The sequence below is a fragment of the Petaurus breviceps genome, unplaced genomic scaffold (genome assembly GCF_028583685.1).
Source record: "Petaurus breviceps papuanus isolate PSGF00001 unplaced genomic scaffold, PetGlider_PUasm1.0 90825, whole genome shotgun sequence".
NCBI lineage: Eukaryota > Metazoa > Chordata > Mammalia > Diprotodontia > Petauridae > Petaurus > Petaurus breviceps.
Genome location: NW_027187353.1, coordinates 9090715 through 9108410, shown reverse-complemented (window position 1 = coordinate 9108410; position 17696 = coordinate 9090715). Strand labels below are relative to the sequence as shown.

The 17696-nt window shown below is 39.0% G+C and overlaps 1 long non-coding RNA gene across 1 annotated transcript in view; it reads left to right on the top strand.

Moving 5' to 3' along the window:
- Positions 1–17696, top strand: part of LOC138148697 (uncharacterized) — a 352118-nt gene that overhangs the window by 51406 nt on the left and 283016 nt on the right. The window contains exon 2 of the long non-coding RNA XR_011165128.1: positions 5624–5719. This is a non-coding gene — a long non-coding RNA (uncharacterized lncRNA). The remainder of the gene's footprint in view (positions 1–5623; positions 5720–17696) is intronic.

Here is a 17696-nt window from a genome sequence, read left to right as displayed (position 1 = left end):
CCAACAGGCCTGGAAAGAGAACACTTTTAGATACCGAAGGAACTGGCTGATGTTATTAATTATCCAATATCAGAGATCATTGCAAGATCATGAAGGGCTAATGCTCTAGTTTTTCCAAAATGGAAGCTAAGAGGGTGTGTAAACTATATTAATAATGAGATTGCCTTTATTTTTTGGCAAAATTCTAGAAGGTATTAATAAAGGGATAGTTAATAAAGGGATGGAGCTTCCAGAAAAGGAAACAAAAATCCAGAAGAATAATCAGGACTTCATCAAGAACTGGCCTGGACAAACACTATTTTCTTTAGTAACCTAATAAATAACACAGAAGAACAGTGAAGCAAAACCAACCAGCACATTGGTGATACTGACAGCAAGACAGTCTATACCTACAGACTCCCATCTCTCCCAAAGGAGAGATCATTTACTTAGGTTTAGGGAAGCAAAAGTTGCTTGTGCTCTTCCTGCGGACAAAATAGACAGATGCATGTCTTCCTAGTTCATCAGGCATCTTCCTCAACTTCTCATTATCATTCGTCTCCATATACAATCTATTGCCAAGGCCTATCGATTTCACCTTTGCAACATCTCTCAAACAGGCCTCCTTTTCTCCTCTGACAGGGCCACCATCCTGGTCCCAGCCCCATCACCTCATGCCTGGATCATTGTAATAGTCTGATTGCGGGTCTACCTGTCTCAAGTACCTCCCCATTCTAATCTATCCTCAGTTAGCTATCAATGCGATTTTCTTAAGGCACAGGTCTGACCCTATCACCCTCTTAATAGACTCCAGTGACTCCTTATCAACTCCAGGATCACATATAAAATGTTCTACTTGGTATTCAAAGCACTTCATGATTTATACCCCTCTTACCTTTCCAGGCTTCTCACACCTTAGTCCCTCCCTGCAAGGCATTCTTCAATCCAGTGACACTGGCCTTGTTATTCCATGAACAAAACCTCTTATCTCTTGACTTTGGACATTTTCCATGACTGCACCCCTTCCCCCCCCTTTTCCCCATGCCTGGAATGCTCTCCCTCCTCCTCTGCCTATTGGCTTTCCTGGCTTCCTTTAGTCTCAACTAAAATCCCATCTCTTACAGGATGTCTTTTCCAACATCTTTTAATTCTAGCGCTTCCCCTCTTAACTATTTCTTTTATTTTTTTAGCTTACTTATTCATATTGGTTTTCTGTCTCCTGTATTAGATTGTGTACTCCTTGAGGGCAAAAACTGTCTTCTGCCTCTTTCAGTGTCCCCAGTGCCTATCACAGTACCTGGCAAAGAATAGGTACTTAAAAGTGTTTATTAATCAACTGACTAGATGATAGTAGAGGGTGTCTCAAAAGTCTTAGTGCCACATCAAACTATTAAAATTTAAACTGCTCTAATGCTTTTTTTTTTGACACTTTTGTCTGTAGTAAGGTTGTCTAAGTGTTTGTTAAATGACTCCATCCAAAGAGCACTCATTAAGGTTTTGATGCCAAGGAAATGTCCAGAGGACTCTATCAGGGATGTGTTCATTGTCTGTGTTGTTTAGGACATGTTGAGTTTCACATGGAGAATCAAGGTGGCAATTACATTAGGTGCATAGATATTCAATTCTAATAGGTTCCCATTTTCAAAGGTTCCTTTAAATTTGATTTCCTATCATTGCTTTTCTCATAATATTTCTCATTTCAATATAATTTTATCAGATATCATCCCTGCACTTGCAGATATCCTGGAGCAAACTAAATCATGATAGATTTCAGTTTACCTATTGCCTTAAATCTATGTATAATGGTTTGAATATGGAAGATACATAATAAAGACTGGATTAAATTGATTTTAATTATTATCCTGAATTTTACAGATAGGGAAACTGAGGTTCAGTGATTTGTCTGAAGTGACAAAGCTATTAAGTTTTAGAGCTTGTATTTTACCCTTGGTCCCCTGATTCCAACTTCAGGGCTTCTTCCTTTGTACCTCAAATTGTATGAAGCAAAATGAATAAATAGGCTTAATTTGGACAAGCTCCCTCCCCAGGGAAGCCATGTTATGTTCTTCATCAAAATTGAGATTTTTAGACTAATTCTATCATCATAGTCACTCTATGTGTCTCTCCTGAAATTACTTTGCATTAATTTTAGTTGTATCGTTTGTGGGTCCAAAGCAGAAGGCAAACTTCTTGAGGATAGGAAGGGAAGTACATACTTTAAGTTCCTTCTAAATTCCACACAATTACTAAGCACTTCACAAACATTATCTCATTTGATCTTCGTAACAACCCCGTGAGGTAAATGATATTATTACCCTCATTTTATAATTAAGGAAACTGAGGTAAACAAAGGCTATGTGGATTACTTAAAAAGTATCTGAGGTTAAGTTTGAACTTGGGTCTTCCTGATTCCAAGCCCTAGTACTCTATCCACTTCAGATTGTGTTTTCCTCCCCTCTCCTCCCCTCCCCTCTCCTCTCCTCTCCTCTCCTCTCCTCTCTTCCCCTCCCCTCTCCTCCCCTCCCCTCCCCTTCCCTCCCCTCCCCTTCCGTCCCCTCCTCCCCTCCTCTTCCTCTCCACTTCTCTCTCTTTCCTCTCCTCTCCTTTTTCCTTCCCTTCCCTTCCCTTTCCCGTTGTCTCTATTGCTTAATACAATGCCTCACTTGAATTGGGAGGAAAAAAAATTTACAAGAATACATTAGGGCAGTGAGGCTAGAAATCAATTAATAAAATAATGCATTAGGGCTTTTAGTGACCTTTAAGCTTAATACAAGACCACAGTGTGACAAAGCATCTAAAAATAATAATATGATCATTGGCTGAATTCAGAGACTCATGGTTTCTACAACCAGTGCAGGTGATGGTTGTACTATCCACTAATCCCATCAGATCACATTTGGTGCATTTTCAGTTTTAAGCAGCATATTTTTGTGAAGAGATGGGCAAGCTAGGGAGGGTCTAGACTAGGGTGAGCAGGCTGTGATTCCAAACTTTCTCTTGAAGGAAAAAAAACATCATCAACACTTATTAGTATTGTTGTCATATAATTGTGAGGCATGGAATACCACAGTTTACAAATGAGTATTAGAAGAGAAAGATAGGTGTAAACAGATTGTAATACAGAAACTTAGAACTAGGAAATAGCACTGTAATGAAATATCAATGAAAAATGGATCAGAGAAATGTACAATCCAAGAGGAAGACAGCCTGCTCACATGGGGAGTGAGAGAGAGAGAGAGAGAGAGAGAGAGAGAGAGAGAGAGAGAGAGAGAAAATAAGAGGAACGCTCATGACTCCACTAATATCATCATGGTCTCAAGAGATAGACAGCAAGGTAGAACAATGCGTAAAGCCCTGGACTTAGAATCAGGAAGAACTAAGCTTGAATCCTACCTCAGACACTTCTATCTATGTGACGCTGGGCCTTGGTTCTTCTGTGCCTCAGTTTCTGCACCTATAAAATGGGGATAATTGCATCTTCTACCCATGGTTTTTATAGAGATTAGATGAGATTATATATGTATACAAACACACACATATACATAGATATATTGAGATAGATATAGATGGATAGAGTGCTTTACAAATGTTAAAGTACTATATAAATTATGCCTATTATAATAGAAGGTTACCAGCATGTTGGGTGGACTTCCTGTGGTGACCTTATAGGAGGACAGGGACAAGAATTGTTTGAAATGGGCAGGTGTAAATGAGCTATGAGCTACATCTTTGGCAGGGCCATTTACAGTGACGAAATCAAAGATGCATTTGAGTATTACTGGCGAAATTAGTGGGGGGTAGAGATTTGCCTATTTAGAAGAGCCCAAATGTTACCTGGAAAATAGTAAGGGGATATTCCTTCCTTAGCACTCAAGAGGTCATCTTACTACTTGTCCTTTAGCTAGAAAGCTAAGAGTTGGGCCTAAAACAAAGGTCTAAATAGAACAGCTATAGATAATTATGACTTTGTCCCACAGTCTTTGCTATCTGTCATTCCAGAAGAGTGGGGGGGAGGGGAAATTTGAGAAAAATTAAGAAATTTGAAAAAAATTCCAAATTCCAGGTGACATCATTAATTCATCACCCAAAGGAGACACATTATATCCAAATGTGGTATAGTGAGAGCACTGATCCTGGAATCTAGAACTGGAGGTTGGAGTCCTGTCTCTGAGATTTCTTCTTTGATACTATGTGAGTCAGGAAGGATTTCTCACCAACAGTTTCATGCTCTATGAAATGAAGGGCTTGAGTTGGATGAGAACTGAAGTTCCTCTAGGTCCTGCAATCTCAAAGTTTATGAGTCTACGATGGTTTGTTAAAGTCCTATGAGATAGAAGCCATTCCTCATCTCTCCCCTCCCTCCACAATGCTTCTTGCCAAATTCACATCCAGGAGCGGGAGTTTGGGAAGCTTGGGAGTGAAGGGGGAATTCTACTGTAAATCATATTCCCAAAGCTGATCTTACTGCATCTAAGTAGACATGGGTACTAGACCTTGGAGCCAGTGAGACCCTTTTCCGGGTGTGTTTTTCTATACTCCTTATCAACACTCCCATCGGCCAAATTTTCATTACTTTCCAATTGTCCAAACCTCTCAAGTTTGCTTTAAAAGAAAAATGCACATTAATAAGAAAGGTTTCCACTCAACCATTGTACAGTTTTGATTAATTCCACTCAGAGGTGGAATAAAGTGTGTGGGTCCCATATTCAGTCACCAGATGCACATAGCTAACGACCAGTTACAGAATGGGAGTAATTTATTCTGGTCTGCCTGTTTCAATTTTCAAGCCATACATTTACTTTTGACAAATTTACATATTTGATATAAAGAATATTGGTTTGTCCCAGTGCCCTTTTCTGGTGAAGAACAAAGAAGGGAACGTGAGAACGAGAATTTCCAGTTCATGGTACAAATTGAAGGGCAGCAGAATGAAGCTTTTGTTGGTTGCAAGAACAGAAATTGAGAATCAGTAGTAACAGCAGCTAGGGGGCTCAATGGGTAGATTGTGGGGCCTGGAGTCAGAAAGACCTGAGATCAAATTCAACCTCAGACACTTACTGTGTGAGCCTGGGCAGGTTACTTAACCTATTTTTGCTTTAATTCACTTGAGTAGCAAACAGCAAACCATTCCAGGTTTTTTGCGAAGACCCCGTGGACATTATTGTTGTGCTGTGGTCCATGGGGTCACAAAGAGATGGATGCAACTAAAGAATAACCACAACAATTGATATGGTGGGTTCCTACTATCTGCAGACACCATGCTAGGTGCTGGGAATACAAAGAAATCAAAGGATAGTTGTTGATCTCAGAGATCTCACTGTCTAATGGGTGACATACGTACCTTGCCAACAACTATATACAAACAAACTATAGATAAGTTAAAATTAATCAAAAGAGGGCAAACACTAAAATTAAGAGAGATTAGCAAAGGACTCTGGTTGAAGGTGGGATTTTAGCAGGGACTTGGGGCAAGCCAGTTGGAGAGTCTTTCCACTGTTCAAAACGAGACTCTCCTTCTTTAGCCACCATCGTCTACTGTCAAAAGTGACCATGTGTCCTGTCTCCCTGGGTTCAAGGGTTGAAGGCTACCAATTCTCCATTGTTCAGATATCATCCTGTAATATCCTGCTCTGCATTTTTACAGGTTCACCAAGCCAGCTGGCAGATACCCGATGATACCTAATACCTGGCAAAAGTTTGGCTGTCAATGTTCCACAACTTTCTAATGCCTTGCCCCCAGGTAAAAGTGTAATCTTCCTTTTCAAATGTGTATTAGACCACTTTTTTTCCCCTGGATTTATCCTTTGCCTCCTACCTTGTATTTTACTCATCTATGCACATGTGGATTCCTTCTTCATGAAGGTGGGCACTGAGTAGTTTTTGTTGTTATTCTTTCCCCCCGGAATAGGGTTGGAGAATCTGCAGCCACAAGGCCACATGTGGCCCTCTAAATCCTCAAGTGTGGCCCTTTGACTGAATCCACACTTCACAGAATAAATCTCCTTAATAAAAGGATTTGTTCTGCAAAACTTAGACTTAGTCAAAAGGCCACACCCAAGGACCTAGAAGGCCACATGTGGCCTTGAGGCCCCAGGTTCCCTACTCCTGCCCTAGAACCTAGCATGCAGTAGGTGGTGTCTAATAAGTATTTGTTAATAGAATGAATTTCACCCCTCCCAAGGATCACTGTGCTTTCAGTACTTGAATGACTTTGGGATTTCAGTGATGTGGGCAGTTTTCTCTAGCAGTCATATTCACAACCCCTCAGTACCTTCCAGTCCCGTGTGACTCTTGCCCATGGTCACCTCTTTACAGGAGTCTGCCTTACTGAATATAGCATCATTCTGCCAAGTTTTTAATTTTTATTTTATCTTGTGCAATCTTCCATTGCTATATCCTGGCTATAAATTCCATCATTTTAAGTCTTGGACATTAGCTGTGGATTTATACTTACCTCTTTCCACTAACATCTCAAGTTCACTATGTTTATTCTCTCTCCATTAGTATATTGACAGCTGAGTCCTAAGTAGTATTTCTGGTTCTCATCTCATTTGTTTTCTCCTATGAATTTCTGGATACCTTTAGTGGTATTCCTCTCTCTGGGTCATACCTGTTATTCTCTATGGTATCTCCTTTAGCAATTATATTTAGATGTTTCATTCTACCACTTGATTTTTGATTGAAAGCCCTCTTCAGAAGACTGGTAAGTCTCCAAGGAAATACTTTCGCTCCACTCCTCTTTAGATGCATTCCCCACTTGACCAAAAGCCTATCAGCTCTGCATTCTAAACCATGCTCCAAAAAGCCAAATCTCATTTTCAGACATCATTTTCTTAACTTTTCACTTCCAATGTCCTCTCTTTTCTTCTAAGGTCCTTAACTTCAATTAGAGTAGTGATGAAAACACCACCTGTACCCACAAGTCCTTCAGTTTCCTGCCTAGGACTTTATAATCCCTGGAGATTCATTGCAGCTTTTTTTCCTCTGGCGATATGATGCATTCCCCCATGAATCTCTCAAAGTGTGCAGTGGTTGTCAGGCTTGACAAGTCTCAGGAGAGGTTGTCCATCACATCCCGGATAAGTTTAAGTCACCTGGTCTGGATAGATTACATCCTATGGTGCTGAAAAAACTTTGCACTGTGAATGTTGAATCTCAATCATTGATCCTTGAGAAATCCTGAAGAATGGAAGAAGTTATTCAAGACTTGAGGCAGGTAAAGGTCATGAGTCTCATCAAAGGGGAGGAAATCAATTAAGAAACCCAGAAACAGGGAAAATTGATATTGATTCTTGGCAAAAGTTCTAGAGAGGGTTATTAAATGCTCAATTTCAAGATGATTGCAACCCAAATCAGTTGAGGCCAATCTCTCTGAGAGCAAGTACTATTGCCTTTGTATGCCCAAGTCCTAGGACAGTGGCTGGCCCTTGGTAGACACTTAATAATTCATGCTGATAACTGAAGGACTGATGAAACTTTCAAACATCAGCTAGTACACTGCTGGGGAGTCAGAACCCCACTAAAGAAAAACAATTTTGTTTTATAGTGAAAGAAGAAGAAATTCTATAACATCTAAAAAGAACATGAATTTTAAGGGGAAAATTCTTAACTCAGTAAAACATACAATTTCAGCAAAAATGACTTCCATCTAATGAACATAGAAAGCTTGACAATAATCCTAAAAATAGGAAATCTAATTATTTCAGAAAGGAGAATGGAAATAGATTCCCAGTTAATACCTGACATACTTTAATTTTTTTTTTTGGAGGGCAATTGGGGTTAAGCGACTTGTCCAAGGTCACACGGCTAATTTTTGTGTTAAGTGTCTAAGGCCAGATACGAACCCAGATCCTCCTGACTCCAGGGCTGGTGCTCTATTCACTGCACCACCTAGCTGCCTCCATACTTTAAATTTTTAATAAATGCTTATTGTCTAAAGGGCTGTTCTTGACCCAGCAGTGCCTGCATGCAGCAACCAGAGAACAGGAGAGCCAAGCCAAGTCTTTGATTCAGGCCTTGATAACAAGAAGGGAATGGATGAGGTCATCCCATAGGACCTGGGTCTTAAAAGTTCACTGACTTAATCCTCCTGGAGTCAGAGCACCTATGTTAAAAAACTGTCTTCATCACTACATAAATGATCTTGAGCAAGTCCTTTAACCTCTATAGGTCTCAGTTTCCTCATTTGTAAAATGAAGGGGTTATATTAGATGGTCTCTAAGGTCCCTTCCAGCTCCAGAGTTATGGTTCCATCTTAAGCCATCAGATCACATTCTAAATTCTAAATCTTATGCATTTTCCTTACCTCCTGTTCCCCCCTCCCCTTCTACCCTCATGGTAGGGAACAACGTCTTACCTACCATCTCCATTCCAAGTTCTCTTAGGTCTCAAGGTCAGTGGAGATGTTTCCTTATCTACTTTCTTCCAAGGAAGGGGTTAGTTTTACACTAAGCAAGTCCTTCCTTCTTCATAAAAGAAAATCACCACCTTGATTCTATTTAAATAATTCATTAAGTCATGACTAGTTTTAAATTAAGGGAAGCTGGGTGGCTTAGTAGAGTGCTAGGCCTGAATTCAGGAAGACTCACCTTTCTAAGTTCAAATCTGGCCTCAGACACTTATTAACTGTGTGACCTTGGGTAAGTCACTTTACCTTCTTTGCCTTGGTTTCCTCATCTGCAAAATGATCTGGAAAAGGAAATGACAAACTCCTCCAGCATCTTTGTCAGAAATACCCCAAATGGGGTTACAAGAAATCAGACATGACTAAAATGACTGAAAAACCCAAGTTTTAAATTAAATTTGCCATTCATAAATAGAAATCTACCCTCAGAAACATGTCAATATGAACTTCAGGGGAATGCATTTCCCTAAGAAGATGGGGGAAATGGGGAAAGCTGAATAATAGATTGCTACCTTTCCCACCATTTTTGCCATTTGATGACTAGCAAATTTGTCTCCAAGAGGTCATTCAATTGAGACTGTAGGGTAGTCTGGGTCACTGTAAGGCAGAGGATATTCAACTGAATCAGGAAATGTTAGCTTCTCATTTTAACTAATTATTCTTGCTAACCATGTACTAAGCTTAGACATTTATTTCTATGCTGCAGAAGGACAAGTTAGAAGTTTATTTAAAAAAAAAAAGATCTCAGGTTTTAGTAGAATACAAGCTCAATATGAATTAGAAGTGTTATGTGGAAGGTTCCCCCAACCTCCCCCCCCAAAAAAAAATCCAATTTGATCCTAGCCTGTATTATGAGAGGCATACCTTTAGGGAAAAGGAAGCAATAATCTCCACATACTATGTTCTCTTCTGACCTCAGTCATGCTATTGTATTCAATTTGGGGTACCACAGTTTAAGGTAGACATTGATAATCTATAGAGTATCAAGAGAAGTGCAACCAACATGGTGAAGGACCTTCAGTCTATATTCCATGTTGTTGTTGCTGTAACAACAATGCTTCATCAGCATCAACTGAAATGGATGATGGGCTCAGCCTGGAGAACAAAACACACAGGGGAAAACATGATAGATGCATTTGAAAGGCTGTCATGTAGAAGAACGGTTAGGAGTAATGGGTGATTGTTGCAAAGAGGAAAATTCAGACTGCATTTTAGGAAAAAATTCCCCCCAAAATAGACAACTCAAAGTGAAATGGGCTACTTGAGAGGCTGTAGGTTCCTCTTCCTTAGAGATTTCCAAGCAGAAACTAAATGACCACTGTTGAGCTGCATGAAAATAGGGATTCCTTTGAGTTATAAGGTAGACTAATATGTTTGTGAAGTTCTTCCAGTTTCCAAATCATGTGATTCTTTGAGTACAAATCAACAGCTTCTAAATGTTGGTTCCCTAAAGCAAAGAAAGCCCTAACAGTTTAGAATCTATACACACACACATTTATACACACACATATACACATATATACATACACACATCTACAAAAACTTATAATACACATATACATATATATATATATTTCCCTAGAATATATCAAGTTAAATATAATGTTCAGAATAAGGAAATTTCTCACAAATGTTTCCATTTGGAACAAGTCACTTCATTCCTCTGGGATTCAATGTCCAATTTAGGGTTTTCTCCATCTGTAAAATGAAGGAATTGAACTGCACAGCTTATTAGGTTTCTCTCAGATCAAAATCTATGATACTATGACCCCATTAAGGCTTTTGTTGTCTTTCATTTTATCTCACCATTGGATCAAATGAGATCATATCTGAAAAGTGTTTTATACTCATGATGCTACACAAATGTCATTGGCATCCTCCTCTTCCTCTTCCTCCTCATTTTATATGTTGATGGAGGTCAGACAGAAATGATTCTGGGAAAAGTCATTATTTTTCTGTTGCATCCTATTTTTGAAACAGAATAAAATGTTGGGTTGTAAGTTCATCTTCTCAAGGGTCATAGAAAATCTTTGAGACATTTCCAATAATAGGTGTCATTCCAAGTAGTTTAGAGGCTGTGAGTATTGGGCATAGAAACATTTAAAATTTTTTATTTAACTTTTATGAGTTAATATTACATTTGAGAGATTATGGACCACAATTTTGTCTATGATGGTGCCTGATTTTAGTTCAATTCATTGGTTGAAATTTTAGATGACCTTTTGGAATTCATGTTTGAAATAGGGGAATTGGTTATATATTCATTTATGAAGTACAGTGAGTCCATGGTATTTAATTCTGGCCATTCGACCATGTGTTTCTGGGTATTTGGCAGAATCTAGGCCTTTGGAGAATGGTAACCACTTTATGCCCCCTGGGACCTGGCTCCGAAGCACTGATATAGGGGTGAAGTTAAGGGGAACCTCATTAATCACAATGTGTTCTATCTAGGAAACTTTTAAGATGCCCTTTTTTGATGTGAGCAATGGAGACCTCTGAAAAATGTGGAGTTAATTTATGGGAAACTTGTGCTGGAGTTCAATTAAAAGGGAGAGTTTGTATGGTGGAAAACTCTTGGAGATATCTATCTATCTATCTCTATATGTATGTATTTATGTGTGTTTATATGTATATGTATGTATATAATTTTCATCGATTAGAACTCACCACCTATTTAGTAAAAAAAAAAAGAGAACTGATTTTTAAAGGAAATTATATAGAGTTTTACATGCTTGTCTGTAAAGAATGAATGTTTTTGTTATCTTCTCCTTGGGGGATAGAGAGGAACCCTTAAGTTTGCTCCCTGATGTGACTTTCCTCTGCACTTTTTTCCCACTCTGCACCTTCTGACATTAAATGTCTGTTTTTGGTGAAAGGTTAAAGAATTGACCTCTCCCCAGGAGTGGAAGAGAGGCTTTCTGGAAATCTTCAACGCCTTGATTTGGATTTCTACAGGAGAAGGAAGTAATCTTACAAATATGTAAGATATTTATCCTAATCCTAAGAGGCAAGGAACCAACTTATTAGCTCTTATTCACATGGATTAATCTATCTAATTAGTCCCAGAAAATGGTGTGCTGAATGGGAAAGAATATTGGGTCTGGAGTCCAAAGACCCAGACATTATCTTCTTACCCTTCTGACAATGGGCAAATATCTTTCTCTCTCTGGGCTTTTCTCTTCCATAAAATAAGGGGGTTGGAGTAGATTTTCTTTAAAGTCCCTTGCAACTCTGAAACATGATCTACATATAGTACATAGGCCAAAGAGATGGGGAAAAGTCCTAAAATATGGAACTGCAGAAGCGAGGGTAGAACCAAAGAGGATGCCAGCCTGGATGCCTTGAGTCCACTGGGAACCTGGTAGACAGAGTACCAGGAAGAAGGGAAGAGTGGGCAGGGTAGTTGAAGACTGCCTAATTTGGGTCAGAGTCAGTCCTGGACAAATTCTTAATCCAAGGGTCTCTTTGAATCTCCAGGAAATGAAAGAAGCCCTTGGACAATAATGATACCTCCTTGAGACACCAAACAAGTAATCTCTCAGTATGAAGATGTTAGTCAATCAGAGGCATTGATTTGGTAGTCACTGTGAGCCAGGCACTGTGCAATGGGCTGGAGATACAAAGGAAGGCAAGAATATCATCCATGACCTTAAAGAGCTTGCATTCTAATGGGAGTGGGGGTGGGGAGACAATATATTGTTAGCCACATATATATATATACACATAGACACATACACACAATATGTCTATATCTATCTATACACTCACATATATACATAACACATGCATGCATGTATAGCATGTATAACACTCAAATGCACACATGTACATACATACACACAAAATATCCATATAAGCAACAACACACATATATGTGTATGTACACACAAGTAGATACACAAATACATATGTACATATATAAGCACACATTTATGCAGACACAGACATTTATAATGTACACAGAGCAAATGGAAGATTATCTCATAGGAGAAAACACTAGCATCTACCAGTCTATTATTAAAAAATTAATGATCTGGATTTTCATTTCTTGTCATCTGAAATCCCATAGAAGCAAAGACCCAAATTAAAATGCTACAGAAACATCTGGACCCCGAAGCTTCATGTTAGAATGAAAATGCTGATGCTTGTTATTTGAGTACCCTTACTGAAGTGGCTTCCTAGCCATTCCAACTCTCTGAGATTCCATTTCTATATCTGTCAAATAAAGGGTTAGACTAGAATAATATCAAAGGTTTCTCCCAGCTCTATACTTCATAATCCAATGATTATCATACAGTAAAGAGTTTAAAAATTCTCACGTTCCCTCCAAAAATGAATAAATAAGTGAAGGGATCTTACCAAGTTGAGAATGCTAAACCCCAAAGACAGCTCTTTCATCTTGGCCAATCAACCTAAATTTTATTTAACCTGACTGATCAGACCCTTGAGTGACAAGAAGCAGCTAAAGGGAAGAGTGATGATAATGTATGTGTCCTATGCTGAACTAGACAGAAAACTGCATGCTCATTTTCTCTGATGTCCATGCCCACCTTGTTTGAACTTTTCTTTATCAGAACATTTGATTAAGATGAAGGAAGATATGGGTGGAAGTGGGAGGGAGTAGACGCTGCTGTCAGAAATAACAAGGTGAGGACAAAGACCTCTGGGTTGCTGAAGTTCAGCCATCAATTAAAGCTATATGAACTATTGCCCTTTCCCTCCTACAATAATGCCTGGCCCATTCAATTCATATTAGAAAAAAAAGTAGAGAAACCCATGTGGATCAGAGTGTGATGTGGTCTTTGTCCATTCAGGAGAAAGGGCCCATTGCTGAAGCAGAGAATGCTGTGATGGATTCAAGCTGTCTAAAATAGCATCTATCAAAGGCCCCAACCTCTTCTCCTTTCTTTCAAGGACAAGTATATAATTTATAGATTGTTTAAATTAGACAAATAGGCCCAATAGATTTATAAAGAGGGACAGGAAACACATGTTTTTGTGCATTAAACTAGGTCTCACAAAAGGAGAAATACTTGAGGTTTTTTCCTGAATTATGAGGCTTGAATTATTTATTAAAGGGTGCCTGATCACAGGGACTCATTATCCACCACACAGAAGGCCCATTAGAGTTTGTGCTGTCTCCACAAAGACTAAGGTAGACTGTAAACAGCCCAAGAAAAGTGATAATTTATATTACCAGAGTGTTTACAAGAGGTAAAAAGAAAAATGATCTGGAGGAAGTGAGGTTTGGAGAAAGACAGAAGGGCCATTGAAGAAAGGATTCCTATCATGGAAAATGATCTCATTTACTGAATGGATTAAGCTTTTATTTTATTAAAATTGGCTTTCAAACAAGTGAAGGGAGAGGGGAAGAAATAGAATGGATTTGAAAGTCTAGTTAAAGTTTTTTTAGATGTGCCACCTATACCAAGAAAGAAAAAGTTGGAGATGAAAGGAAATTGGTTCCAAGGGCCTTAAGGAATTTGTCAGCAGGTGTCCCTTTTAAGGATGGAGAACCCAATATAAAGTCCCTCTTTAGAATTTTCAGAGATACTTTCAGTATCAGGGTCTCCAGTTCCAGCCATAACTCCAGTAAAGCACTTTGTGCTACTTACTTAATATTCACCTTAAATGGAATTCTTCTGACAAATTTATAGTTGAGGATAAGAAAAGAGACTTTGGGGTGCAGTGTAATCAGTTAAAGGAGTTCCAAGGCTGGGGGTGATCCCTGATACATTTAAGGCACCGAATCCATAGGACCTTGAGTAACTGATATTTGGGCATGTTTAGTCGGATTCTTCGTGAGTGGAGAAAATATTTGGAATACTAGGTAAGCATTCTGGTAAGTAATGTTCAAGGTCTTGCTGGAACTACCCCCACCAAAAACTTAAAGAAGAGTGGGGCAAATAGGTGGCACAGTGAATAGAGTACTGGCCCTGAAGTCAAGAGTATCTGAGTTCAAATCCAGCCTCAGGCACTTGACACTTACTAGTTGTGTGACCTTGGGCAAGTCACTTAACCCCAAATGACTTGCCTCCCCCCTCAAAAAAAAAGTGAGGAGCATAAGGAAAAGCAGCCTTCCTCTGCCACTTCAGTGGTGACTATATGTTGAACATTGTGGGAAATATCAGATTCCAGTTCATCTCCAGGATCTGGAAAGGAGAGAGCCACAGAGCCGAAGACTGGAGTTTTGGCTGCTTCTGTGACATGAGTTCAAATCCAGTCTCAGATATTAGCCCAGACTCTGGGCAAGTCAATTAACTTTTTTTTGACTCATTTTTCTCAACTATAAAATAGGGAGAGTAATAGCAACAATCTCAGAGGATTGTTGTGAGAATCAAGTGGGATAATATTTGTAAAGCACTGAACAGTGAATATAGTAGGTGCTATAGAAATGCTCACAATCCCCTTCCATTTCCCTTTGCTTGTTGGTTAATAGGGTATAATTATAATTCGTTCTTTTGTTATGTCCTGATTTTTATTATTATTCTGAAGCAGATCCCAGCATGTGCATTTCCTTCTGTTGTATACTGTGTTCATGATCAAAGGATCCAACAGAGGGAAAAAAAAAAACCTGACTGTTCTAACCACATAAAAGGAAAATGACTAGAGTAAAGATCCTACTGGTCAATGTTAGAGGAAAGAAATCTCTTTTCTTACCTAAGAACAAATTTTAATTTATTTTTTGTGTTATTAATAAGCCTATAAACTTGTCAAAGAGCAGAAGGAGAATTCCAAGTAGATATGACTACCTGACATAAGGAAGAAACCTTAACCATGCTCTCTATCAATTTCATGGAGAGATTGCAGGTTGGTGGTTATGGGAGGAGAGCCAAGCCTCGTTCTCCTTTCTCAAGGACTTCATGGAGCCACACACAGTACTCTTGCTTGAGGCTGCTCGTGGGATGTCCTATTGGCATTGCTATGTAATGACGGCAAGGCAGGACATGGAAAGAGGGCAACTGACAAAATTGGGCAAGACAACAGGCATCAGACACTCATTCATGCTTGGAGCTGCATCATCTGTGTCTTGGCTTAATGTAGCTACAGAAGACACTCCAGGTGGTGCAGTGAATGAAGCATTGGCCTTGGAGTTGGGAAGATACGAATTCTACCAAAGGCAATCACAAGTTTTGTGATTTTAGGCAAATCACAATCTGTCTCAGCAGTTTCCTCATCTGTAAATGAAAATAGCACCTACCTCACTGGGATGTTGTGAGAATCAAATAAAATAATGACAAAAAATTGCCTTGCAAACCTTAAAGTTCCATATAAATATTAGTGACGATGATGGTCATAGCTATTATCATGGTGATGATGATGAAGACAAAACCATTTAATTTTTTGGTTTGTATGTGATTTTGCACATTATTATCAGAAACTTTCTGTGATCTCACAGACTCACCAGAATAACTTGGGTTCTTCACTTTCCTCTGCCTCTGCCTTTTACCAAGGTCTGTAGAGGTTGACAGTAAAGACTTCCATAAATGACAACATGCAGGCTTTCTGAATGTTTCACACAGTGCAGAACTGTGGGTTAGGATATATTTCAGTTCAGGTCATCCTCTGCTTCATGCAATTCTCCCTTCCCCCTCTCCTCCAACACAGAAGTATGAAGAGGTCTCTAGCAACCTCTCAATCCCATGTTTATCATCCATGGGAAACTCAGCTTGATCATGAGAGCTCATGAGATTCCTCTCCATAGGCATATGATTTATTTATCTAGCTGGACACTGGTTTTTGATATTCAGTACATGGAGTTGGGGACTTAAGTGGTTAAAGATAGCCATGCTGCACCCTGTGGAGATAGTGAAGGAGAAATAAAGTGAGTAATTGCAGTTTTTCTAAGTTCCTCTACCATCTGTGAATATAACTGGGAAAAAGGGTCTGGACCAGGGTGGGAAGTTTGTGTGTGTGTGTGTGTGTGTGTGTGTAGAGGGTAGCTGATACTATGTTCCTGTAAGAGGATCAGCAACTAGGAATGATTATTGTTATTTTCAGTATGTAAAGGCTGAGCTACACTAGAAAGGCCTGAAATTCAGGCAGGCTGATCTCTTTATTGTTGGCCACCAACTTGCAAATGTGTTCTCTATAGATTGGGGTGGTGTGGAGGAGGTAGGAGGAAGTTTTGGTATAGGAATCTCATTCCCCCCCCCCTTTTTTTTAAAGCAATTGGGGTTAAGTAACTTGCCCAAGGTTACACAGTCAGTTATTTTGTGTGGGTGTTGTGTCTGAGGCCAGAATGATCCTGGATCCTCCCGACTCTGGGGCTGGTGCTTTTACTCACTGTACTACCTAGCCACCCCGATCTCATTCCTTTTTGAGTGTGGTTCCTTTAAATTACCCATGTAGTATAATGGATAGAACCCTGGACCAAGAATGAGAAAAAAAAACTTAGATCGAAATCCTGCCTCAGATATTTTCCAGCTGTGTGTTTCTGGGCAAGTTACTTACTCTTTCTGAACATCAGTTTCCCTGTCTATAAAATGGTGAATATGATAATATTTACCTCACAGGGTTAGTGTGATGATTACATGAAAAATGTGTCAAGAATTTTGAAAATCTTTTATAATTAGATAAATATTAGTCATTATCATCATTATAATTTTTTCTGTCAAGTTCATATAGAAATGGTTCTGCCTTAAGTTGCTATACTATTATCATTTCTTTATGCTCAATTTTCTAAATATTTGTGAGTGGGAAAGTACTGCTTTTTGTAGATGAATATAAGTATTAGGATATAATCTAATTCTCTTCAGTAAAGGATAGTAACTACACACCAGTGGATGGATTGAGCTTATGATATGACTAACATCCAAGAGTAAAATCCAAAGGCCCTTCATGGCTGACACCAGCGTCAGATGATGTATGATGTTAGCCAGTAATGTCTTGACAAAGAAGTATAGGACAAATGGTGAGGTCATCTGGGTTTGCTTGCAGAAATAGAGGAATTTATGTCAGCAGTTGAGATCCAGGGTGTTATCAAAAAATGCTGTAGACAGGTCATTTTAAGGAGCCTGGACTTAGTGATCAATGTGGATTATTCAAGGAAATGGTGGAGACTATGCAAAATATCACTGCAGGCTATAAAAACTTATCATCCACTGAAGAAATGATGCCTATCTAATGTAAGAGTATCATTATCATCATCATCATCATCATCGTCATCATCATTATTGTCATCATCATCATCATCATCATCATCGTCATCATTATTGTCATCATCATCATCATCATCATCATCGTCATCATCATCATTATTGTCATCATCATCATCATCATCATCATCGTCATCATCATCATTATTGTCATC